Source organism: Chiloscyllium plagiosum, unplaced genomic scaffold, assembly GCF_037043375.1.
Source record: "Chiloscyllium plagiosum isolate Xiang-an unplaced genomic scaffold, Cpla_swu_hap1 HiC_scaffold_6, whole genome shotgun sequence".
NCBI lineage: Eukaryota > Metazoa > Chordata > Chondrichthyes > Orectolobiformes > Hemiscylliidae > Chiloscyllium > Chiloscyllium plagiosum.
Genome location: NW_028270144.1, coordinates 29,690,337 through 29,716,579, shown reverse-complemented (window position 1 = coordinate 29,716,579; position 26,243 = coordinate 29,690,337). Strand labels below are relative to the sequence as shown.

At 41.5% G+C, this 26,243-nt stretch overlaps 1 long non-coding RNA gene across 1 annotated transcript in view; it reads right to left on the bottom strand.

Moving 5' to 3' along the window:
• LOC148149732 (uncharacterized) overlaps positions 1-25,670 on the bottom strand; it is a 264,049-nt gene extending 238,379 nt beyond the window's left edge. The window contains exon 1 of the long non-coding RNA XR_015757340.1: positions 25,478-25,670. This is a non-coding gene — a long non-coding RNA (uncharacterized LOC148149732). The remainder of the gene's footprint in view (positions 1-25,477) is intronic.
• Between the last annotated feature and the right edge of the window lie 573 nt (positions 25,671-26,243).

Here is a 26,243-nt window from a genome sequence, read left to right as displayed (position 1 = left end):
GGGAAAGAGAAGTCAATAAGTGATGTAAATTTACGGTGACACAGTTTGTGTTCATTTATCCATTTATCTTGTTTATTAACTCCCAGTCTCTCCTGTGCTAAAGGACTTATCGAGTCATACAGTCATAGAGATGTACAGCATAGAAACAGACCTTTTGGTCCAACCCGTCCATGCCGACCAGATATCCCAACCCATCTAGTCCCACCTGCCAGCAGCCGGCCTATATCCCTCCAAACCCTTCCTATTCACAAACCCATCTAAAGAGCAGGTTAGAGGCTGTGAATTCTAAGGCAAGAAACTCACTTCCTGATTCCCCAGAGACTATCCACCTCCAAAAGGCATAATTTTGAATGTCATAGAATCATAGAGATGTACAGCACAGAAACAGATCCTTCGGTCCAACTCATTCATGCCAACCAGGTCAAAACAGCGCTTCCATGAAACTGTGTGAATGAATGAACCTCACACCAGCAAATAATAAACAACATCCCATAACCCAACTGTGGTAATCAGTTTAATACCCTTTAATCTTTTGTTAAGTACATGTATAATTTCTAAGTTATTTAGAGCGTAAACGTCTCGTACTTCTATTAACCATTTACTAATTTAAAAGATAAAAGGACTAATACCTCTCAATTACACAAGCAGACTGGACAAACACTCTTAATCCTAACAGGAGTAGCAGACAGTACTTAGCACGTGGTTGTCAGTGGCTATTTCACAGTGCCAGGGACCTGAGTCCAATTCCTACATCAGGTGACTCTCTGCGTGAAGCTTGCACATTCTCCCTATGCCTGTGTGGGTTTCCTTCCACAATCCAAAAATATGCAGGTCAGGTTAGTTGGCCATGTTAAATCGCTCATAGTGTTAGGTGCATTAGTTAGGGGAATGGGTCTGGATGGGTTACTCTTCGGAGGGTCATTGTGAACTTGTTGAGCCAAAGGGCCTGTTTCCATACTTTAGGGAATCTAATCTAAACAAACTCCTGTTTCCCCATCCCAGCAGAAATGCCATAAAAGCTCTTGTGTACAATAGATAAAACTGTGTAACACCATCGTGATAGAATTTTAATACATGTAAGAATGGTGTATAAAGATACTACTGTCAGAACTATACTTTGGGTTTCTATCACTGCCTTGAACTGTACTACTGTGATGTTGAATAAAGGGGTTATTTTGCCACTCACCAATTTCGGTCGTTATTTGAACACGATCCCACATTGACGTGCGAAGCCCATTAATAGCAAGTTTAATCATCAAAAGTGAAGGGATTGGCTGGAAGAGTGGGAAGGGGCTAAATCAAAATGAAGTTGGAGGGGGAAGAGGATCTGCTTTATTATTGTTCTTATGTCTGGAAGTGTTAATGCACACAACCGCATGACTTTCCCACCAACAATTTAGCTTGACTTTTTATTTGGTTTTAACTATCAACTGCTTCCATTAAATCATCTGTGTCACCAATTAAATATTTACAAGCAAAGCCCATCCCAGGCAACACAAACAATCCAAGTGAAGGCCAGGTTGGGAGAGTGGGAAGAGAGTCTTCTTTATTTGTTGCCCTACCAAACACAACTGAGTAGCTTTCCCACCATCAAATCACAATGAATGGGTGTGTTTGTTCTTTCTATTTTTAACTGAGTAATCTAGTGAGAAAATGCCCTTATATTAAACAAGATTTGTTTTATTCATTCATGAGTCATGGGTGTCACTGGCTGGCAGCATTTGTTACCCGTTCCGATTTGCCTTTGAGAAGATTGTAGTGAGCTGCCTTCTTGAACTGCTGCAGTCCATGTGCATGACAATCGGGCACAAGTTACCTTCACTACAATTGTATAATAAGGCAATGAGGAAACCTAAATGGTAGTTTTATCTCTTTTGATTCTAGAGCTATTTTCCTACCGACGTCCTTATGAGATCATCATTGGAGTGGAATTTAAAGCAGCCTTTTGCGTTAACCCTTTCAGAACCAAATGCCTTGTACAACATGACCCCTCAAGCATTTTGTAATCGTTCACAGGAAGGGAATGTGGGTGCCATTGGCAAAATGATTTGCTTTAAAGCCTTTAATTCTGCTATATAGCAATACTGCTTCTTTGTACTGTTGCATTGGATGGTATCCGTCTTGCTTTTCATCAAAGTGGAGGATTCCATTTTCTGCAGAAAATAATTTTTTTGGGGGACAGCACAGTGCCTAAGAGGATAGCATTGCTGCCTCACAGCAGCAGGGACCCGAGTTTGATTCCAGCCTCAGGCAACTGTCTGTGTGGAGTTTGCACATTTTCCTGTGTTTGCATAAGTTTCCTCGGGCTGCTCAGCTTCCTCCTACAGTCCAAAGTTTGGTGGATTGGCTATGCTAAATGGTCCATAGTGCCCAGGGATGCACAGACTGGGTAGGTTAGCCATGGGAAATGCAGAGTTACAGGGATAATGTAGTGGGTAGGTCTGGGTGGGATGCTCTTTGGAGGATTGATGTGGACTCGATGGGCTGAATGGCCTGCTTCTGCGCTGGAGTGATTCTGTGATAAATGATTCTCATCCTTTTTAATGGCTTTACGGAATGAATCTTGCTGCCTCCCTGATCAAAACCTGAATTCTGTTCTCTTAACAACTTTCCTTAGACAGTTTATGCTCTCCAAGGCTCAATTAATAATCCCTGTTGTCTTAATCTTTTAATGAAAAATCCAATTTAATTTAAGAACTTCACTGAATAAGTCCCTCTGTCTGCAGCCTTAATAAATATTCATGCCTTTACTGCCATTTTAATGATCGATCTCAACTTTCTGCCACCTCAATAGTTTCCCTACTTGCTCCTTACATTAGGCTGTTTGATTGGCATCTAAATTGCCTCCTTATTGTTTTAATTGTGGCTTTGTGGCTTTCCTTGTTCTGTAACCTCATCCTTAAATTATTTCTGTAGCCTTTAAGTTCTCTGTATCCAGAACTTTCGATACTTGCTTGCTATGGCAGCAATTCTCGCTCTCAGCTGCAAGTGCCTTTTTTAAACATTTATTGTTGTCACATGTACATGAATGCAGTGAAAAGTTTTGTTTTGAGTGCAGTACGGGCAGATCATAACATACAAGAACTTACGGATCATAGGGTGTTTAGACAGAGTGAGGCATACATCTAGCTTTCTCGATCTGTAAATGTATAATATTTTAATAGTTCGCCCCCTGGCCCCAGGAATTCCAATTTTCCTCATAGAGGCATAAGTAGTATTTGTTCTCTAGCTAAACCTCGACTCGAGACCACTCTTCCAGGTCATTTCACCTGATACAATTGATAACTGTTGATATGTCTTGTGTCCCAACTACAAAACAACCTCAGTTAACCGAACATCAATTATCCGAATTTTTGATTATTCAAACAAGGTTCCGTGAAACATTATCCGTTATCTGAACAATCAGTTATTGGAACAAACTACTCCCCGCCCATCTCGTACAGATAATCGAGGTTGTTCTGTACATGTAACTTGTAGCTCACACTCAGGTCTGTCATTCTGTTACTAGGTCTCAAATCCTTTCAGCATTGAGTAGATTCTGCCTTGAAGCGCTTGCCAGGAATTGCTGTTTTGTAGGTTTCTGGACTGTTCAGCTTCTTCAGTTGCTGTCTAGCTGCATGAGTCATGTTCTTAAGACCAGTGACTGGAAATTTCTCCTGAGTTCACTGATGTTGGCACTGCTGTTTATCCTTTTGTGGTTTGCAGTTACATTGAGTTCCAATTTGCAGTGCTGCTCACCATTACGTAAGAGCTAGCTGGACTCTTGGACAATATAAAGTACATTTACTGCAACTACCCCCCTTCTGTTTTGAAGAAAGGTCACAGGACCCAAAATGTTAACTCTGACTTCTCTCCACGGATGCTGCCAGATCTGCTGAGTTTTTCCAGCAATTTCTGTTTTTGTATCTCTTTTTAGACTTGGTAACTACAGATCTTGCTTGCTCCAGTATGGTAGAGGAAAAGCGCAAGGTAGTCTAATGAGAAGAAGCACTTGCCTTAACTCAGATGTTGTTTATTGCAAAATAGCAGTCAAGTTATGTTTGTGTAGTAAGTGTCATTACAAAAACCATGAGGAGAAATTGATGGAAAATCTATCTCCTTTGAAATCCAGAATTGTTCTCCCAAATCTTTATGAAATCATTATATTAAGGGCAAAATGAATATGTTCCTTAGCATTAACCCTTTCAGAAACAAACAGCTGAAACACCATCCACAAATAATTTATCAGCTGCAGCATTGTGACGGTATTGAATTGAATTGAATTTATTGTCTAAGCCAGAAATGTTGAGTTGCATATCAGGGCTACAAATTACTCCATCAGGACCCTTATAGCAGATTCCTTATACCCTTCTGATCTGATATCTCACAAGCAGTAAGTGGAGGTCCAACTCACAAACTTCTGAAGCAGTGAAAGTAGCCTTGAAAATTGGAGGAATAAACTGTAAAGTATGAGAGTAGTAGAACACGCTCTATGAGAAAAAGGGCTTTTGCACAATCATTCAAACCAGGTTATAGTCCAGCAGGTTTGTTTGAAAGTACTAGCTTTCGGAGCATTGCTCCTTCATCAGGTAGCTGTAGAGTAGGCCTATAGGACACATAATTTAGAGCAAAAGATCACAGTTTCATGTAACTGAAATGATGCATAGAACAGACCGATTGGATTATAACCTGGTGTGGTGTGACTTTTAACTTTGTCCACTCCAGTCCAACACTGGCACCTCCACATATTCACACAATCAGGCAAGGAAGATGTGATTCTTAATGGTAATTTTCTGCCTGTCAATTCCTCGCCCCTCTTGCTTGTAGCTCCACTCCTGTCATATACTTCCATTGGTGAGTATTTGGAAGTTCAGGAAACCTGTTTACCCACAGTTAAAATTGTAAACTCTGATCTTTATTTGCTATTAATATGATAAAATTGGCAAAAGTCCTCTCCTGAGGGGAATGCTGTCAATGTCAATGTACCTTCCACAGAAGGTAGTGGAATGTCATTGTTCAGTGACTTTAACCTCTCGTCAGTTACCAAACCAATTTTTCCTTGAAACTTAAAAATAGCCCCCTTCTCCCCAAAATTTCATGGTGGTCAAGGACCTTTAACCAGAAATGGAAAATTTTATTCATGTTACAATTGTTAAGCAAGTGGAAAATGAATGCTGAGAAATGAATGGTTGGTGAGCTGGTGAGACAACAAAAGGGAAGATGTCTATGGGGCAGAGTTGAAACCATTTACCTTGAAACTAATCCATAGAGGATTTCTGTTTGTATTTCAGATTTCCAACATCCACTTATTTCATTTTGTATTAAAAGAAAGCTGACAGTGAGCAAGGTGAAGAAAAATGAATGTTTCTAGTGGGAGAACACAAATACATCAGGAAATAGTAAATTAAACCCAAGCTCTTTCCATCTAGTGTATGGACGCAGGGGAAAACAGGCAAGGTTTTATATTCACAAAGTCTGGCTTTAGAACAAAAGGTGAACAATAAATTTGTAACATATGAATCAGATGGGCAAACAGTGACACATATGAACGATCAAGCTACCTATATAGCTATATTGCAGATAAACATCATGTTAAACTTCCCAGACAACAGCAGCCATGAGGAAGGCAAAAAATTCGATTTTAAAAAATCTCCTTCGACCAATTCCGAGTAAATAATTTCTGGGAAATTCCGATATGAATCAATGTTCCACCCCAACTCCAACCAGCAATTCCCTCACTCCCTCACCCTATGGCAATGATGACATAATTGGCCAGATGGTTAACGATGCATGTGACTCAACATCTCGCCTACATTGTGCTTTGTGGTGTTTTTAAGCCTCAGCTGGCAACTGCTCCTGGAACGTTTGAATGAACAGGTTGGGTATCTTCACTGTTGAAGGTAGAGTTGGTTAGAGGGAATGGTTTAAAGAAGATTATTACTGTAGTCAGCATATATAGCAATCAGTAGGATTCAAACATATTTTTAGGCATAAATGCAGCCTTGAACTAAGGAGTATACTCACACACTCCTTCACTTCTACACCTAAGCACTGTGTGGTCCAGAGAAGCTAAGACCATTCCCTTTACATTTTGCTAAAAATGAGATTGCACAAATTCCTATCAGTAACCCATTCCCATTATTTACCTCCTGTTGGGTGGTGGCATGCAGGTTGTGAAGGTCTGTGCCACTTCTCACCAACTTGCGGCATGTTAATAAGATTCTGGTTTAAAAATAAAATGGCCTAATGTCTAACTCATTTTACCCCCAAAGAAACAAATATTTCCCATGTTAAAATTAAGGAAATGGCATAAGTTTTGACCAATAGTCTCTCACAGTTCTTCTTGCTGGCAACACATCATGAACCAAAACATATACTGAAGCAAATGGTGAAGTGAAAGACTAAAATCTATAGAGTGCATTTCACAACCTCAAGGCATCCCAACGTACTTGCCATTCATGAAATATTTTCAAAATCTAAGCATTGGTATAACCCACAGCATTTAAACACAAAACACCCAAAATTGACATGATCAGATGACCTATTTCAGTAACGTGAAATGAGCGATATATATTGTCCAGGACATTGGAGATAACTCCACTCACATGCCGTGGAATCTTTTCTTGCTACTGGAGAATCAACAGGATCCCGATTCAATATCTCATTTAAAAATGATGCGGAGGTGCCGGTGTTGGGGTGGACAAAGAAAAAAATCACACAACACCAGAGCACTGCCCCACTAGCTACCTAATGAAGGAGCAATGCTCCAATAGCTTGTATTTCAAAATAAGCCTGTTGGATTATAACCTGGTGTCGCATGATTTCTAACTTCATGTTGAGATTCCTGTTGTAAGAGTGTGTCAGCCTGTATTTAAACTTACATCTCTGAAGTGGTACTTTAGAATCCCCTTAGGCTAGAGGCAAGAAGGATGGCTGACACAGGCTCCATTCTCCTGTTTCATGATTCACTCTGTGTTATTTTCAAGTCATGCCTAACGCAGCAAAGAGGTCATTAACCAAATCATGCTTCAGTCAAAGTGGGTCCTGTGGCATTTACAAGTTAGGTCTCGTTGACATGATGCTGGAAAACATATGAAGAAGCAACTGCCCTACTGAAGGTCTCTTGGTATGGCTGATCAAGTTGTCTTCTCCCTGAAGCTATGCTTCTGGGTGAGGGATGCAACAGTCCTGAAAAGTGGGCCTTGCACAGTCTTGCATTGCAGAGATGTCCTGCATAATGCAGAAATGGGCATATAGTCACATCCTGGACCCAGAGTTCAAAATCATAATCGAAACATAGAAGTGAGGATATTCTCTTCAGTTATTTAGGGCATTGCTGAGAATATATCTTGAATATTTTAATTAAAGAGGATTTAAATGCATTAGAGCTGGTTCTGAGGATCTTTACTAGATTGATATCTGGAGTATGTAGTTGCCCTATAGGTTGGACAATCTGGGCTTGTTTACACTGGAGTTCGAAGAGTGAGGAGGTGACTTGACTGAAATCTATTACATCCAGAATGGTCTTAACAAGGTGGATATGAAAATGTATGTCCTTTTGTGAATAAGTTGAGAATGAGGGGACTCTGTTTTAATTCGGGTCTGCCTTTCAGTACAGAGATAAAAGACATACTTTCTCTAGTGGTCGTGTGACTTTGGAATTCTACCTCAGGAGATAGTGGAGGCAGATCCATTAAATATGCTTAAGGTGGAGGTAGATAGAGTTTTGATAGGTAAGGGGACCAGAGGCTATTGGGCATAGATGGGAATGTGGAGTTCAAAACTGGAGCAGGTCAGCCATGATATCATTGAATGACAGAGCAGGCTTGATGTGCAGAATGGTCTACCATTACTCCTATTTCAAGCATTTGTAGTCTTGCATACTCATTTGCTCAAATGGTCCTTCAACTACATTGAATATGGCCCTGATTTTCATTGATAAGCAATTTCTCACACATATCTGTGTATGCCTCGGATGTCATTGGGGTGGTTATAATCATCCCTCATATTTTCAAATGACAAACACCAATTCTTCAGGAGACATTTCTTCATGCCTGTATTCTTTAGCATTTAAAAAAGAGGGAAGAAGAAGTCACCAGAATAAACATTTCATTTACTTCTAAATACATGGCCAAAAGTATAATCTACTAGGGTTTTCACTGTGATAGTTACACATTTTTGAGGGAATATATCATAATTCATGACTTAAAAGAGGGCTTAAATCATGGTCAGTAACATTTTAAAATTTCTAAAGCCCTGATATTATATATAGAATATTAATCAGACACCATAATGTTGATGTCTCTCATGTGGCAAAGTTTCACAATTCATTCATGACTTTGTTCCACATGGGAAAACAACTACACTGCATGGTTAACCTTTGAGTATCTTCTACTTGCATGTGAATCATTCCTTCATTCAAAGATTAGACACACTTGCACTTATATTGCACCTGTTATCGTCTCAAAATACCAGAAAATGCTTTAATCACTGATGTCATCTCAGAAATCAGGACTAGGATCCATGTAGCAAGATCTGACAAATAGTAACAATCAGAGAATCTGTCTTTTTTCTCTTAGTGATGTTGGTTGAAGCATAAACGTTGACTGAGACCCTGGGGAGATATCCCCTTCTATTGTAATAATACCACATATTTTATTTCCACTTTAAGCCTAGTTTAAGGACTCATCCATTCTTAATAAAAATACTTTTGCAGATCACCTCAATATTATTAGCTTCCTAGAAGAAATAACTTTGAGAATTTGAAAAAAAAAAGGAACTTGAAGTGGGGGAAACAGCAAATAACAGTTGTATTCATGACTAATGTGTGGCTTGGTGAGTTATAGAGTAATTGTGATTGGTAGATATTCTTCTGACTCACAGGAGAATGGTGTATTAGTTACTGATTGGTTTATTAGTTACTGGCATATTGGTGACTGATTGGTGTATAAGTGATTGATGTATCGATGACTGGTCTATCAGAATTAGAATTAGAGTTAGAAATAGCTTTATTGTCACATGTACTCACATGAATACATTGAAAAGTTTACAAGTTGCTAGTTATGGCACCAAATTGGGTACTAAGATACCCAGGTACCAATTCCTAAATTAGAAAAGTAACAAAGTACAAATTTCAGCATTACATACAAAAATACAAAAACATCGGAATATATTTCAAAAGGTTCAGAATTACAATCCTTCTACCCCAGTTTACGCCAGCACCTGGCTTGGCCCATCTCCAGACTACACACTGATCCTTGAACCTCAACTCAAGGTCTCGCCAGGCCTCAATTCCACCACGCTGGGAACTTACCTCCAGTCCAAGGCGGGGACCCATCTCTGGACCACAATGGATACTCACCGTCTGAATAAAATGAAATGACTAAGAAATGAGAGAAAAGGAAGGTAATGGACAGGTTGGATGAGCTGCTACGTAGAACAGTTGATCTTCCGTAATTACACCGGCACCACTCCCCACCTCTTCCTCCGCTACATTGATGACTGCATTGGCGCCATCTCGTGCTCCCGCGAGGAGGTTGAGCAATTCATCAACTTCACCAACACATTCCACCCTGACCTTAAATTTACCTGGACCATCTCTGACACCTCCCTCCCCTTCCTGGACCTCTCCATCTCCATCAGTGACGACCGACTTGACACTGACATTTTCTACAAACCCACCGACTCCCACAGCTACCTGGATTACACCTCTTCCCACCCTATCTCTTGCAGAAATGCCATCCCGTATTCCCAATTCCTCCGCCTCCGCTGTATCTGCTCCCAGGAGGACCAGGTCCACCATAGAACACACCAGATGGCCTCCTTCTTTAGAGATCGCAATTTCCCTTCCCACGTGGTTAAAGATGCCCTCCAACGCATCTCGTCCACATCCCGGACCTCCGCCCTCAGACCCAACCCCTCCAACCGTAACAAGGACAGAACACCCCTGGTGCTCACCTTCCACGCTACCAACCTTCGCATAAACCAAATCATCCGCCGACATTTCCGCCACCTCCAAACAGACCCCACCACCAGGGATATATTTCCCTCCCCACCCCTCTCCGCCTTCCGCAAAGACCGTTCCCTCCATGACTACCTGGTCAGGTCCACGCCCCCCTACGATCCACCCTCCCATCCTGGCACTTTCCCCTGCCACCGCAGGAACTGTAAAACCTGTGCCCACACCTCCTCCCTCACCTCTACCCAAGGCCCTAAAGGAGCCTTCCACATCCATCAAAGTTTTACCTGCACATCCACTAATATCATTTATTGTATCCGTTGCTCCTGATGTGATCTCCTCTACATCGGGGAGACTGGGAGCCTCCTAGCAGAGCGCTTTAGGGAACATCTCCGAGACACCCGCACCAATCAACCAAACCGCCCCGTGGCCCAACATTTCAACTCCCCCTCCCACTCTGCCGAGGATATGGAGGTGCTGGGCCTCCTCCACCGCCGCTCCCTCACCACCAGACGCATGGAAGAAGAACGCCTCATCTTCCGCCTCGGAACACTTCAACCCCTGGGCATCAATGTGGACTTCAACAGCTTCCTCATTTCCTCTTCCTCCACCTCATCCTAGTTTCTAACCTCCAGCTCAACCCTGTCCCCTTGTCTTGTCCGGACTTGTCCGACCTGCCCAGCTCCTTTTCCACCTATCCACTCCACCCTCTCCTCCCTGACCTATCACCTTCATCTCCTCCCCCACTCACCTATTGTACTCTATGCTACTCTCTCCCCACCCCTACCCTCCTCTAGCTTATCTCTCCACGCTTCAGGCTCTCTGCCTTTATTCCTGATGAAGGGCTTTTGCCCGAAACGTCGATTTTGCCTGTCCTCAGATTTTGCCTGTCCTCGGATGCTGCCTGAATTGCTGTGCTCTTCCAGCACCACTAATCCAGAATCTGGCACAGAAGCTCTACTCTGCTGCCATTTTTGATAAGCTCTTAGAGGAACAGTTAATATATTAGTGACTGACTGTTGTGTTAGTGGCTGGTCGGTGTATTGGTGACTGGCTTGTGTATTAATAGCAGATTGAGGTAAAAGTTAATAGCTGGATTTCTTTTGTAACTGGCTGGTATATTAGTGACTGGGTTTGGCATATTTGTTGACTGACTAGTATATTGCTGGCTGGCAGTTGTATTGGTGACTTTCAAGTCTGTTATTGACTGATATACAAATCACTGACTGACAATTCAATTGGTGACTGATGAGGATGAGGCTGACAGTGAGGGTAGACCTCCTCATTGAATAGCTGAAATGAACACTTGCCTTAACATGACCACCAACGCATTCTGACAACTATCACTATCAAAACCAGTATGACATCAGACACTGTAACAGACCAGATTGACAACAGTAAGCGCTTGCACTGCGAGTTGTATGGGCTGGGATCAATTTTGGTCCAAAACCCCCAGTTTAAAAAAAGCATAAGATGAACAGTCTGCACAATAAAAACACTGACAATAGGAAGACTGACACTTGTACTTGACCCTTGTTCACAGAAATTAATTTTTCAAATGGAATTGTGCTGATTTTGGTCACTGGTGCCAGACCTCCATGCCTTCTCTAACATATGTAATGTTTCTATTCAAGAAAATTGAGAGACAGGAACCACAAAATTATAGGCCAGTAAGCCTAACATCTGTCATTGGGAAACTTGGTATTTGGAAGAAAGGAGTATCAGAACATTCAGAAAATCATAAAACAATCAAGCAGAGTCAATACACGTTTTCTGAACTTATTTTTGTGACACACTTACGAAAGTTCTTTGAATATGTAACAAGTAAGTTGAGTGAAAGGGAACCAACAGAAGATGCAACTGGATTCCAAACAGGCATTTGATAAGATGTCACATAAAAGGGTATTGTACATGATAACAACTCAATATCTAGATGATGAAGCTTGGATAGAGGATTGGATTAATAACAGGAAACGGAGTCCCAATGAATGTGTCATTTTCAGTTTAGCAACTGTACCTAGTGGAGTGCCACAACGATCAGTGCTGTGGCCTCAACTGTTTGCAATCTACATTAATGATTGTGTGAAGGAATTGAGTTTATTCCAGCTATATTTGCTGATAATAGAAAGGTAAGTGTGATTGCATGCTGTGAGGAATATATAAATGTCTGTAATGTGATATAGGTAGATTAAATAAGTGGACAAAACAATTGTCAGATGGAAAATAATGTAGCAAATGTGAGGTTCTCCACTTTTCTTGGAATTGTATGTCCCACTACCAGTTTTTTCTAATATATATTCTTCTACAACTAAAGCGATCCAGTGTAGATCAGGATAACCATCTTCTGGCCTTAAATGAAGAACCTCTTGTTGTATAGAAGATATCATTTATTTCATCTCATTGACATAGGGCAAATGGCAGAAAAGGGATGTCATTAGATTAGCAATCCTGAGAAACAGATGAGTTCTCTGAATACATGGATTCAAATTCCACTGTGGCAACTGGTGAAATTTAAATTCAATTCATAAAACCAGGAGCTGAAAGCTTGTCTCTAATGGTGGCCATGAAATTATCACCAATTGCTAAAATCTCAACTGATTCACCAACACCCTTTAGGGAATGAGATTGGCCATCCTCACGTGGTCTAGCTTACACATGAATCCAGATCCACAGCTATATTGTTGACTCTTGACTGACCTCTGCATGTCAATGACTCCAAGGGCCTTAAGGGATGAGCATGAGCCTTGCTAGTTTAGAATGGAGAAAATGATCTACATGTTACAAGGGTATGGTATACTTTGTTACAGAAACATTTAGGAGAACCTGGTCTTAGGCCTGACTCCTTCAAGAGTCTTAACGCTCTCCGCTCCAGTCCTCATGACATCATTCCAATGGGTGGTGCTTATAGAACTCTAACAGTATTAACCCTGTCAGGCCTATATACAACAGCAGGAAGAATAGATAAGTAGAATACAATTAAAAGGAAAGACTGTAAAATGTGGTGTTACATAGGGACCTGGGCAACTTAGTACATGAATCAAAAAAGGTTAGTATGCACACAAAGGAAGTAACTATGAAGGTATATAGAAAGTTGGCCTTATTGTAAGGGCATGGAGCATCAAAAGTAAGGAAGTTTTATGTAAAATAAAACCACAGCTACAGCATTGTGTACAGTTTTGGTCTCCTCATTTAAAAAGAGAAGTATCCACGTGAGAAGTTTAGAAAATGTCAATTATATTCATCTTGGAAAAAGGGGTTGTCTTATAAGGAAAGGTTGAACATATTGGGAATATAAATATTGGAGTTTAATAAAGAATAAAATGTGATACTGATACAGATGCTGAGAGAATGGTTCCCTCAGGAGTCTCTACAACTGCAGCTTAGTTTAAAAATAAATGATCTCTCAATTCCAACTTTGATGTGGTGATTATTTTTCTCTCAGTGGGTCATTAGTCTCTGGAATTCTCACCCACAGAGAGCAGTGAAGGCTCGGTCATTGAATGTATTCAAGACTGAGACAGATTTTTGATCAACAAAGGAGTTTAAACATTATCAACAGTGCTACGTAAGTCAATTGTTTTGAAAGGATTCATGTTAGAGACATTAAGCTCCATTCAATCGGAAGAAGTCACACAGGCTTGTTTGAAGAAAGACAGAATATCTGAGAATCTTATCAGTTGAAGACCTGTACCTACAGGCCTCCCAATAGTCTTAGTAACTTTGTCTAACTTACTAGTGCAACTTGTACCTAGTTGGAGTCATTGCAGTAAACTGCAAGTAGTTTAAGATTAGTCTACTCCTTAAGACTCACTGGTGGGCTTCCTTTGTCACTGTAAACCCAATAGGCCTTAGACCAAGTCAAGGAAAGAAATTGGTGGCAGCAAACTACCCTTACCACAAGTTATTAGAGGTTGGCACTGTTACACATATAACAGAGAGCAGGCAGGAAGGTTTGGAAATATGATATTATTGATCATGACCAAGGAACAAGAGTAGGCCACTTGTCTTTTTGAGACTGCTTTGCCACTCATTCAAATCATGGCTGATCCAATTTTATCCTCAACTCTACATTCCTGCACACTCCCTTTCATTCCCTTGCTAATCAAGAATTTATCTACCTCTGCCTTAAAAAATATTTAGCGATTTTACATCCATCAATTTTTGAGGGAGGGAATTCCAAAGATTCGCAAGCTTCTGAGAGAAAACCTGTTTCCTCATCTCTATTATAAATGTTAATTAACTTCCCTGGTAATTGTACTTTTTTTGTGTCCCTCCCTCCCTCTCTTTCAATTTCTGATTTACATGTATTTCAGGGATTTTACTTGCGCCCTCTCTGGTGAAAATTGATGCAAAATATCTGTTCAAATCACCTGCCATCTTTTTATCCTCAATTACTAATTTCATGGAATCATGCAGTACAGAATAGGTCCTTCAGCCCATTGAGCTTGCACCAATAAAACCACTCTAAATCTGCACTCGTCTTTTTCCAGTACTTCCAACCTTTAATTCTAAGACATTTCAGGGGCTCATCCAATTACTTTTTAAAGGTTGTGAGGTTTCCATCTCAACTAACACCCCCACCAAAATGAATTCTAGATTCTCACCACATTCTGGATGGAAAAGCTTTTCTCAAATTCCCTCTAATGTTCCTGTCTTTCAACTTGAAATTGTGCCCCTTTGTTATTGACTCTTCACCAAGGGGAGCAGCTGCTTTCAATCCACTTTGTCCATGCCCTTCATAATCTTATGCACCTTAATCAGGTCCCCTTCCAGCCATCTCTGCTCTAAATAAGCTCTGCTCTGAGCTTATCTAGCCTTGGTTCATAACTAAAATGCTCCATCCCAGGCAATATCTTGATGAATCTCATCTGCATCTCTTCCAGTGCAATCATATTCCTTCTATATTGCAGTGATTGGTACTGTCCCAAGTACTCTAGCTGTGGCCTAACCAAAATTTTGAACAGCTCAAATATAACTTCTCTTATAATCTATGCCATGACCAATAAAGGCAAGTGTCCTCTGTGGAGAAAGTGAGGTCTGCAGATGCTGGAGATCAAAATTGAAACTTTATTGCTGGAACAGCACAGCAGGTCAGGCAGCATCCAGGGAACAGGAGATTCGACGTTTCGGGCACAGGCCCTTCTTCAGGAATCAGGCAGAAGGGCCTGTGCCCGAAACGTCGAATCTCCTGTTCCCTGGATGCTGCCTGACCTGCTGTGCTGTTCCAGCAATAAAGTTTCAACAAGTGTCCTCTGTGCCTTCTTAACTACTCTATTAATTAATCCTGCTTCCTTCAGGGATTGTGGGCAAGCGCTCATGATGTCTCTGCTTTTCTGACCTTCCTAATGTCCTGCCATTCATTAAGTACTCCGCTGTCTTCCATATTTTTCCAAAGTGCATCATCCCATACTTTCAGGGTTATATTCCACCTTCCACTTATTTCATCTGACCAATCTGTCTATGTCCTCCTGTAACACAAAACCTTCTTCCTCACTATTTTCGCACAATTATATGTCATTTTTTTGACTTTTTTACTTAACCAGGTCTGTCCTTTAGAAGTTTTCTTATTTGTTGGAATGTATCTATTCTGCATATTCTGTAATGTCCCCTTAAGTGTTTACCCCTGCATCTCTATTGACCTAACCCTTAACCTACATTGCCATTTCACTTTTGATAGCTCTATTTTCATGCCCTTTTAAGTGCCCTTATTTAAATTTAAGGTATTAGTCTTGGATCCACACTTCTCTGCCTTAACCTGTGTGTGAAAGTCAATCATACCAAGTTCACTGCTATCCAGAGGTGCTTTCACTATGAAGTCACTAATTAATCCTATTTTGTTGGATGAAGCTCAGTCTCATATAGCCTGTTCTCTACTTGGTATCATAACCTGCTGGTGCAAGAAATTGCCCCAAAACCAATCATCGAATTCCCCATTTATCCCATCTGATTTTTTCCCCTCTTTTTGTCATTGTGATCCACAGAAACATCTTGGCAGTAAGTGTTTGAAATTAGAGTAGCTTTGTCTCTGAGTTTATGTGCTGGATGTTGAACTACAGAAACTACAATGCAACAGGAAATGAGAAGATTATCTAGATTCTTTTTGCTAGAGGCAGTGTCACCTCTTAGGATGGAGTCAGCAGTTTTGTTCAGTGTTCAGGGTCAGGAGGGTGAAGCTAGACATGAGGCAAATAAAGGGACCCAGAGGACAAGAGTACAGAAGTGTCAGCTTCAGTAATTGCTCAACAGGTTTGAGGTTCTCTCAGTTTATTTCGGGAGGAGCGGAGGATGTGGGACGGTTGAGGTAAATTACCACAGCACCATGATTCAGGAAGCCATTCAAGTAGGGTGGAGCTGAAAGGAATGCATTAGTAGGAGACAGCAGAATCGGGGGATTGATACTGTTTTCTGCAGCAAAGAACATGAGCCCAGGTGTTCAGGATATTTGCTCTGGGCTGGAGAAGAACCTGCAGTAGGTGGAAGATGATCCAGTTGTTGTGGTCCATGTAGGAACCAATGACATATGTAGCAATAGGAAAGAGTTTCCACTTTGCCAGAATGTGTGTCTAGGACCCCAGTTAAGAAACAGAACCACAAAAAGAAATAAGCTCTGGATTATTACCTAAACCATGTTCAAATTGGCATCAGGTAAACAGGGTTAGAGAGATGAATACATGACTGAACAATTGATGTGAGAGAAGTAATTTCCAGTTTGTGAGGCACTGGTGCCAGTTCTGGGGAAAGTGCGGTCTCTACCACTGGAACAGTTTACACCTGAACTACATTTGGACTGGTATTCATGCAAAGTGCAAAACTAGGGAAATAGAGCAGGTTTTAAACTGGATAGTGGGGGAAAGGACCCAATTTTGGGAAGTTACCGTGAATCAAAGAATGGGGGAAAGAAAGTCTGAGTCGAGATGAGAAATGATAAAGGTAAGATATCGCTTGTGGGAGTTGTATCAGGTCTCCTAATACTAACTATATGGTGGGACAGGGCATCAAGGAAGAAATTATGGGAGCATGTCATAGAATACAACAATTATCATAGGGGATCTTGACTTTTGGTTCCCCCTACTGGAATGGCTTCCTGAACCATGGTGTCATGGTGATTTAACTCAATCCCACAGCCCCTGCCCTTATCCAAATAAACTGAGAAAACATCAAACCTGTTGGGCAATTTCTGAGGCTGACACTTTTGCACTCTTGTCCCCTGGGTCGCATTACCTCAGATATATTTCCCTGTATCACCGTGGTATCCCTAAGCTCCTGCATTCTGCAGCTTTAACACACTACTTGTATCACCATTCTAAATGAGCTTTTAATTGATCATTTAATTATGTTATTCATTTATTTATGTTGCTTTTTTATACCTTATATTGGCTTTGCCATCAATGTGTATACTGGGATGATAATAGAATAATAAGACCAGAAGAAATAGGAACAGGAGCAGATTGTTTGACCATTTCAGCCTGCTGTGCCATTCAATAGGGTCATGGCTGATCTGACATTCCTCACATCGACATTTTTGCTGTTTACCTATAACCCTTGATTGGCTAATGATCAACAATCTATCTATCTCAGTCTTAAATACGTAGAAGGATTCCAGCCCCATAATTCTCTGTGGCAAGGAGTTTCAAAGGCTTGCAACCTTCTAAGAAGTTCCTTCTCACCTCACCTCAGTTTAAATTGGTGCCTCTTTATTCTGAGGCTTTGCCCTCTAGTCTCTCCTATAAGTGGAAACATCCAGTTAACATTTTCTCTGTCAAGCCCCTTAAGAATGCCATATGTTTCAATGAGATCACCTATCATTTTTCTCAACTCCATTGAGTAGAATCCCAGCATGTTTGGCTTTTGCTCATAAGACAGCATGTCCGTATTAGAGATCATCCTACCCAAACTTCTCTGAACTGCCTCCATTGAAATTATCTTTTTTATAATGGAGCCAAAACTACACACAGTAGTCCAGATGTATTCTTACCAGCAACTTATACAATTGTAATTAAGACTTCCCTACTCTTATACTCCAACCCCCTCAAAATAAGGGCCAACATTCCATTAACCTTCTTGACTACCTGCTGCCCCTGTGTGCTAGCTTTCTGTATTTTCTGCACAAGTACCCCCATGTCTCTTTATTTTGCAGCTTTCTGCAATTATCATCTGTTCATATAATATTCTGTTCTTTTGTTCTCCTTTCCAAAATGAAGAACTTCACATTTTCCAGATTATAATATATTTGTTGACTATTTGCCCACTTATTAAATCTAGCAATATCTCTCTCTAAACTGTTTGTATCCCCACTGTCCTCATCCCACTTTTTGTGTCATCTGCAAATGTGACTACAGTACATTCACTTCCTTCCTCCAAGTCGTTAATATATATAGTAAACATTTATTGCAGTCCCAGCACTGATCCCTGCACAACCTCACTGGTCACCGATCACCAACCAGAAAAGAAATGATGAGCATTAAGTACCAATCAGTACTTCTTTAGGTCAGCCATTTTGAATTCTGGTAGAGGCCCTGTTGGAGTTTAGCTGCTGCTCCAACTGAGCTCAATCTGGGTTTCACTCCTCAGGCTTAAAAGAGGAAGCTCCACTGTAGCCATTTACCTTCAGGTTTGCTCTTCACTCAGTATCATTCCAACTTGCAGAACAGACCTGATGGGCTGAATAACTCTTATTGCCTATGACCCTACAATTCTTCCCAGGTGACTGGTTCTTCCAAACACATAAAATGTGGGACAGCGAAGATTAATTGGAGATTTGACAATGATGTTCAAAAATCATGAAGTACTTAGACAGAGTAAATTAGGAGAAACTGTTTCCAGTTATAGTAGAGTCAGTAACCAAAGGGAACAGATCTAAGGTAATTGGTTAAAAAATACAGTTGCAATGAAGACACATTTTTCATACCGTGAGTGGCTGCACTCTGGAATATGCTACTAGAAAAGATGGTGAAAGTTAATTTAATAGTGGAAACCGGAGAAATACTCTCAAGGAATAATTGACTGCACTTTGGGGAATCAGCCCATTTACGTAGTTAATTCGATAGCTTCTTTCACAGAACCAGCACAGACATGAATATGCTTCTTTCTTTCTGCATCATTCTGTGATCCCATTTTCTGTCCTTTAAGCTCACTTATTTCAGAAAGGATCATTATACTCATGACTGGGAAAGTTAATGTTGCTGTGTTTTGTGGGGAAAGAAGTGTTTTCATTTTTCAGTTGCTGGAATAACGAATGTCCAATTGTTGACAGTATGATTCATGCTCTTTATGGTCAGTAGTCCTCTTAGAAGATAAATGTTCTGACCTAACAATAGACAATAGACAATAGGTGCAGGAGTAGGCCATTCTGCCCTTCGAGCCTGCACCACCATTCATTGTGATCATGGCTGATCATCCTCAATCAGTATCCTGTTCCTGCCTTACTTCCACACCCTTGATTCCACTATCTTTGAGAGCTCTATCCAACTCTTTCTTGAACGAATCCAGAGACTGGGCCTCCACTGCCCTCTGGGGCAGAGCATTCCACACAGCCACCACTCTCTGGGTGAAGAAGTTTCTCCTCATCTCTGTCCTAAATGGCCTACCCCTTATTTCTAAGCTGTGTCCTCTGGTTCGGGACTCACCCATCAGCAGAAACATGTTTCCTGCCTCCAGAGTGTCCAATCCTTTAATAATCTTAATCAGATCCCCTCTCAGTCTTCTAATCTCAAGGGTATACAAGCCCAGTCGCTCCAATCTTTCAACATAAGATAATCCTGCCATTCCAGGAATTGACCTCATGAACCTATACTGCACTCCCTCAATAGCCAGAATGTCTTTCCTCAAATTTGGAGACCAGAACTGCACACAATATTCCAGGTGCGGTCTCAACAGGGCCCTGTACAGCTGCAGAAGAACATCTTTGCTTCTATACTCAATCCCTTTTGTTATGAAGGCCAGCATGCTATTAGCTTTCTTCACTACCTGCTGTACCTGCATGCTTGCCTTCATTGACTGGTGTACAAGAACATCCAGATCTCTTTGTACTGCCCCTTTACCTAACTTGACTCCATTTAGGTAGTAATCTGCCTTCCTGTTCTTGCCACCAAAGTGGATATCCACATTAAACTGCATCTGCCATGCATCTGTCCACTCACCTAACCTGTCCAGGTCACCCTGTACTCTCCTAACATCCTCCTCACATTTCACCCTGCCACCCAGCTTTGTATCATCAGCAAATTTGCTAATGGTACTATTAATACAATCTTCTATATCATTTATATATATTGTAAAAAGCTGCGGTCCCAGCACTGATCCCTGCGGTACCCTGCGGTCACCGTCTGCCATTCCGAAAGGGAGCTGTTTATCACTACTCTTTGTTTCCTATCAGCCAACCAATTTTCAATCCAATCTAGTACTTTGCCCCCAATACCATGCGCCCTAATTTTGCTGACTAACCTCCTATGTGGGACTTTATCAAAGGCTTTCTGAAAGTCCAGGTACACTACATCCACTGGATCTCCCTTGTCCATCTTCAGAGTTACATCTTCAAAAAATTCCAGAAGATTAGTCAAGCATGATTTCCCCTTCATAAATCCATGCTGACTCTGACCTATCCTGTTAATGCTATCTAGATGCGTTGTAATTTCATCCTTTATAATTGACTCCAGCATCTTTCCCACCACTGAAGTCAGACTAACTGGTCTATAATTTCCTGCTTTCTCTCTCACTCCTTTCTTAAAAAGTGGTACAACATTAGCCACCCTCCAACCTGCAGGAACTGATCCTGAATCTATCGAACTCTGGAAAATAATCACCAACACATCCACAATTTCTAGAGCCACCTCCTTCAGTACCCTGGGATATAGACCATCAGGCCCTCGGGACTTATCAACCTTCAGACCTAACAGTCTCTCCAACACCAATTCCTGGCAAATATAAAGTCCCTTCAGTTCAGGTCCTTCAGCCACTGTTACCTCTGGGAGATTGCTTGTGTCTTCCCCAGTGAACACAGATCTGAAGTACCCATTTAATTCCTCTGCCATTTCTTTGTTCCCCGTAATATATTCCCCTGTTTCTGTCTTCAAGGGCCCAATTTTAGTCTTAACCATTTTTTTCCCTTTCACATACCTAAAAAAGCTTTTACTATCCTCCTTTATATTTTTGGCCAGTTTACTTTCGTACCTCATTTTTTCTCTCTGTATTTCCTTCTTAGTAATCCTCTGTTGTTCTTTAAAAGCTTCCCAGTCCTCTGTTTTCCCACTCATCTTTGCTATGTTATAATTTTTCTCTTTTGACTTTATATGTTTCTTAACTTCCCTCGTCAGCCACGGCCACCCCTGCCTCCTCATAGGATCTTTCTTCCTTTTTGGAATGAACTGATTCTGCATCTTCTGCATTATACCCAGAAATATCTGCCATTATTCCTCCACTGTCATCCCTGCTAAGGTATTGCACCATTGAACTTTGGCCAGCTCCTCCCTCATAGCTCCATAGTTCCCTTTATTCAACTGAAATATTGTCACTGCCAATTGTACCCTCTCCCTTTCAAATTGCAGATCGAAGCTTATTGTATTATGGTCACTAATGGCTCCTTCACTTCGAGGTCCCTGATCAATTCTGGTTCGTTGCACAATACCAGATCCAGTATTGCCTTCTCCCTGATAGGCTCCAGCACCAGCTGTTCTAAGAATCCATCTCGGAGGCACTCCACAAAGTCTCTTTCTTGAGGTCCAGTACCATCCTGATTCTGCCAGTCTACCCCTATAACAACTGTAGTAACATCTTTGCGACAGGCCAATTTCAGCTCCTTATTCAACTTACACCCTACATCCATACTACTGTTTGGGGGCCTGTAGATAACTCCCAAGAGGGTCTTTTTCTCCTTAGAATTTCTCAGCTCTATCCATACTGACTCTACATCCCCTGATTCTACAGTCCTGTGCAAGGGACTGAATATCATCCCTTACCAACAGGGCCACCCCACCCCCGCTGCCCGTCAATCTGTCCTTACGATAGCATGTATAGCCTTGAATATTCATTTCCCAGGCCCTGTCCACTTGAAGCCACGTCTCAGTTATCCCCACAATATTGTAGCTGCTAATTTCCAAAAGAGCCTCAAGCTCATCCATCTTATTTCTAATACTTCGTGCATTCATATATAGTATTTTTAATTTGTTACTGCCCTCACCCTTCCTATCAACCCCTATTTCACTCAACCTTACGGCATGATCCCTTTTTGAGTTTTCTGTTTCATTGATACCGTTGTCTTTCTTGACTTCCCTTGTTCTAACATTCCCTTCAATTTCCTTCTTAAACTTTCAGTTTGTCCCCACCCCCCCCCCCCCAACTATTTAGTTTAAACGCAGCTGTGTTGCAGTAGCAAACCTTCCTGCCAGAATGCTGTTCCCCCACCTATTAAGGTGCAACCCGTCCCTCTTGTATAATTTATTCTTACCACAAAACATACCCCAGTGATCCAAGAATTTAAATCCTTGCTTCCTGCACCAGTTCCCCAGCCACACGTTCAAGTCCATTATCTCCCTGTTCCTGTCCTCTCCAGTCCGAGGAACTGGAAGCAAACCGGAGATAACCACCCTGGACGTCCTGCTTTTCAGCCTTCTTCCTAGTTCTCCAAAATCCCGCTGTAGTATGTTCCTCCTGTTCTTCCCGACATCATTTGTGCCGACATGTACCACCACCTCTGGCTCTTCACCTTCGCCCTTGAGGATTTCCTGCACTCTGTCTGTGATGTCCTTAATCCTGGCACCAGGAAGGCAAAACACGATCCTTAAATCCCACCTGTTGCCACAGAAACCCCTTTCAGTCCCTCTCACTATGGAGTCTCCTATCACCACGGCTCTGTGCGATGCCTGACTCTTCGGTTCTGCCTCCACGCCAACGTTTGATTGACAGACCGGGCCGCCTCGCGGACTGGCAGTGTCATCTGTCTCTACTGTTTCCAAAAGATTCAATTTGTTCCTGACAGGTACATCCCCCGGGGTCTCTTGCACCTTTCTCCTCTCTGCCTTCCTCATCGTCTGCTCTCTTCTGCTCTCTTCTGGTATGGTCGGTGTAATAAACCCGCTGAAGGTCCTGTCCAGAAAGATCTCGTTCTCTTGGATGACCCTAAGGTCCTCGAGTTCTTTCTTCAGTGCTGCGAAATGCTCTGTCAGTAGCTGAGCATGAACACACTTTCCACAGATATACGTGCCAGATACACCAGAGTCGTTGACCTCCCACATCAAGCACGTAGCGCACTGAACCAGCTGGGCAGTCATGTCTTCACCCTCTTCAACTGTGGCATAATCACTTCACTCAATCTCCTTGTCAAAGACTCCTGAGCTAAAGATTCTCTCTTCTCTCAACAGGAACTTCCCTGGACTCTCTTTTTGGGGCAAGTCTGTGGACTTTAAAGTTAGGTTAGAGGAGGAGGGTGGGAGGGAGGCCCTACTTTGTAGGACCTGGGGTGCAGAACATACACACTCAAATAACAATCACTTACCTTCCCAACCAGCTCTACGCTCCAACTTCATTTCCGCCCAGCTCCCTCCACTCTCTGCTGCAAAAAGACCGTTGGCATCGAGGTAATTTCTTAAATAACAATCACTTACCTTCCCAGCTGGCTCTGCGCTCTGACTTCACTTAGCAGTTGATTATCAACAAGAAATCAGATCAGACATAGATGACAGCTCACATGAAATGCCGGAGACCCTTCATCCTTCTTGATCAGAATTGACCTGTGGCCTTCCCTGAAACAAATTGAGAGTGAGGCATGGCAGCAGGAAATAACAGTTGAAAATATCTGGAAATGAAATGTCTCTACCTTCAATGAAGAGGAAAGAATTATTGCCTTGACTGAGCTCCTGAAATTTGGCCTGATAAACCAATACTATATGGTTAAAAGATGAGCATATTAAATGGTTGTGAAGAATCTATTCTCTATTGCATCATATTGTATCCCTCCACTCCACATGGCCAATAGTTCAATATATTTCAGATTGAGTCATAGAGTCATAGAATTATACGGCACAGAAATAGACCCTTCGATCCAACTCATTCAAGCAGACCAGATACCTTGAACTGATGTAATTCCATTGGTCAACATTTGGTTCAGATCCCTTTGAACCTTTCTTACTCATATACTCATCCTGATGCCTTTTAGATGACATAATTGCACCAGCCTCTACCACTTCCTCTGGCAGCTCATTCCATACACACACTACCCTCTGCATGAAAAAGTTGCCCCTCAGGTCCCTTTTAAATACTTCCCCTCTCACTTTAAAACAACTTCTCTAGTTTTGGACTCCCTATCCTGAGAAGAAGACATTGGTTAATCACTCTATCCATGCTCCTCATGTTTTTATAAACCGCTATAAAGTCACCCCTCAGCCACCAATGGCGCAGGGAAAATCACCCCAGCCTATTCCGCTTCTCCCTATAGCTCAAACCTGCCAATTCCAGCAACATCCTTCCAAATCTTTTTTGAACCCTTTCAAGTTTAACAACACCTCTCCTACAGCAGGGAGAAGGAATTGAATGCAATAATCTTTAAGTGGCCCAACCAATGTCTTGTACAGCTGCAATATGGCATCCCAACTCCTATACTCAATGGACTGACTAACACAGACATGTGTACCAAATGTCTTCTTCACCTCTCTTGTCTACCTGTAACTTCACTTTCAAGCAACTATGAACCTGCACCCCCTAGGTCTCTTCATTCAGCAAACAGTACCCAGAGCCGTCTCTTTGCATGTATAAATCCTGCCTTGATTTGCCTTACCATTCATCCAAATTTAACTCCATCTGTCACTCCTTGGCCCATTGTACTCTGAGATAACACTCTTCAGTGCCCTCTACCCCACCAATGACACAAAGCAGTGGACCCAGTACCGATCATAGTTCCAGCACACATCTAGTCACAGGTCTCAAGTCCGAAAATCAACCCTCCACCACCACCACCCTCTGTCTCCTACCTTCAAGCCAATTTTGTGTCTAACTGGTTAGATCCGCCTGGATTCCATGCCATCTAGCCTTGCTAACCAGTCTACCATGTGGAACCTTATCAAATGCCTACTAAAGAGTTATGTCAACCAAATAGATTTTGGTCTTACTTGATGAAAATAGAAGATCTATCACAAATTCAACAAATGGAATCTAAGAGTGAGATCATAGAGTTCTAAAGTTTAAAATAGTTTTATGATGATGTGGTAAATTATCCTACAAAACCCATATATTCTGCAGAGCTTTCTGAAAGCATTAGTGTGTGATTAAGTATTTGGAATATTGTTAAACGTTTCACTCTAACTATACAGTATTTTACATCGTGCAATGAAATTTATAATAAAATTTTATAATCCTTTGGAGTTTAAATCTCGCAGTACTGTAATAATATTACTAAAGGTCGAAAACGAGTCTCCTTAGAACAGGGGTGAGCATCTTTTTATCTTTTAGGGTCCAGTAACACATAGATGAAATCAATCCAGGGCAGCACACACAAGAGAAAAACAGCTTAAGTTAATTATTAAGAGAGAAAACTGAAATATTCAATGCACTCACTGTTTTAATGTTGCAAGGGTTGTGGTTACTTTGTCTTAAAGAGCCTTTCCATGTCTCCTGGCAATGAAGATGTTGCTACTCATAGCTGTTGCTCCAAATTCTAGTCAGTTAATCTGGAATGCAGATGGTTCTTTGCCAGACAAAGCTTTGACAAGTACTGCTCACATCATTATACAGTTCCTAACAGCAATACCATTCTCGGTGTGTGTCTGATGGGAGTTTGGAAAGTTAGCAGAACCTCGATGGGGCATTTAGAATTCTAGTGGGGGCAGGTTATTGCATTTGGCCTTCAGTGCACTGTGGCTTTGCAGTTCTTTAACTTCAAATTAAAGGTTTTCAGGCACATTGGCAACTACAATTTGAATAGTGTGGCAAAAAACATTTACTTCGATTTTTTAGATCTTGAAATTGTGCACAAAATTCCTGAAGTAAATCTGCACACACTTTGGAATACTTTTCTGTTCTTGCAAGAGTTTGTCCCTGGAGAATTGAAAAGTGCACAGTGTCACCCCTTTTGTTTTGGCTTCAAGTGATTTTATATTTGAAGGAAGAGAAGACAGAAACTAGTTAGGACCTTGTAATTTGACATTGAGCTCATTTAAGTACTTTGTAATGTCGACAAGGAATGCCAAGTCACATACAACTATTTGTGCTCACTTAGCTCAGCCACATGTTTCTCCTCCCTCTCTGCGAAAATTTTCACTTTGTTCCTCAGTTCGTAAAACCGCAACAGACGACTGAGCCATCTTACTTCACGGCAGTAAAC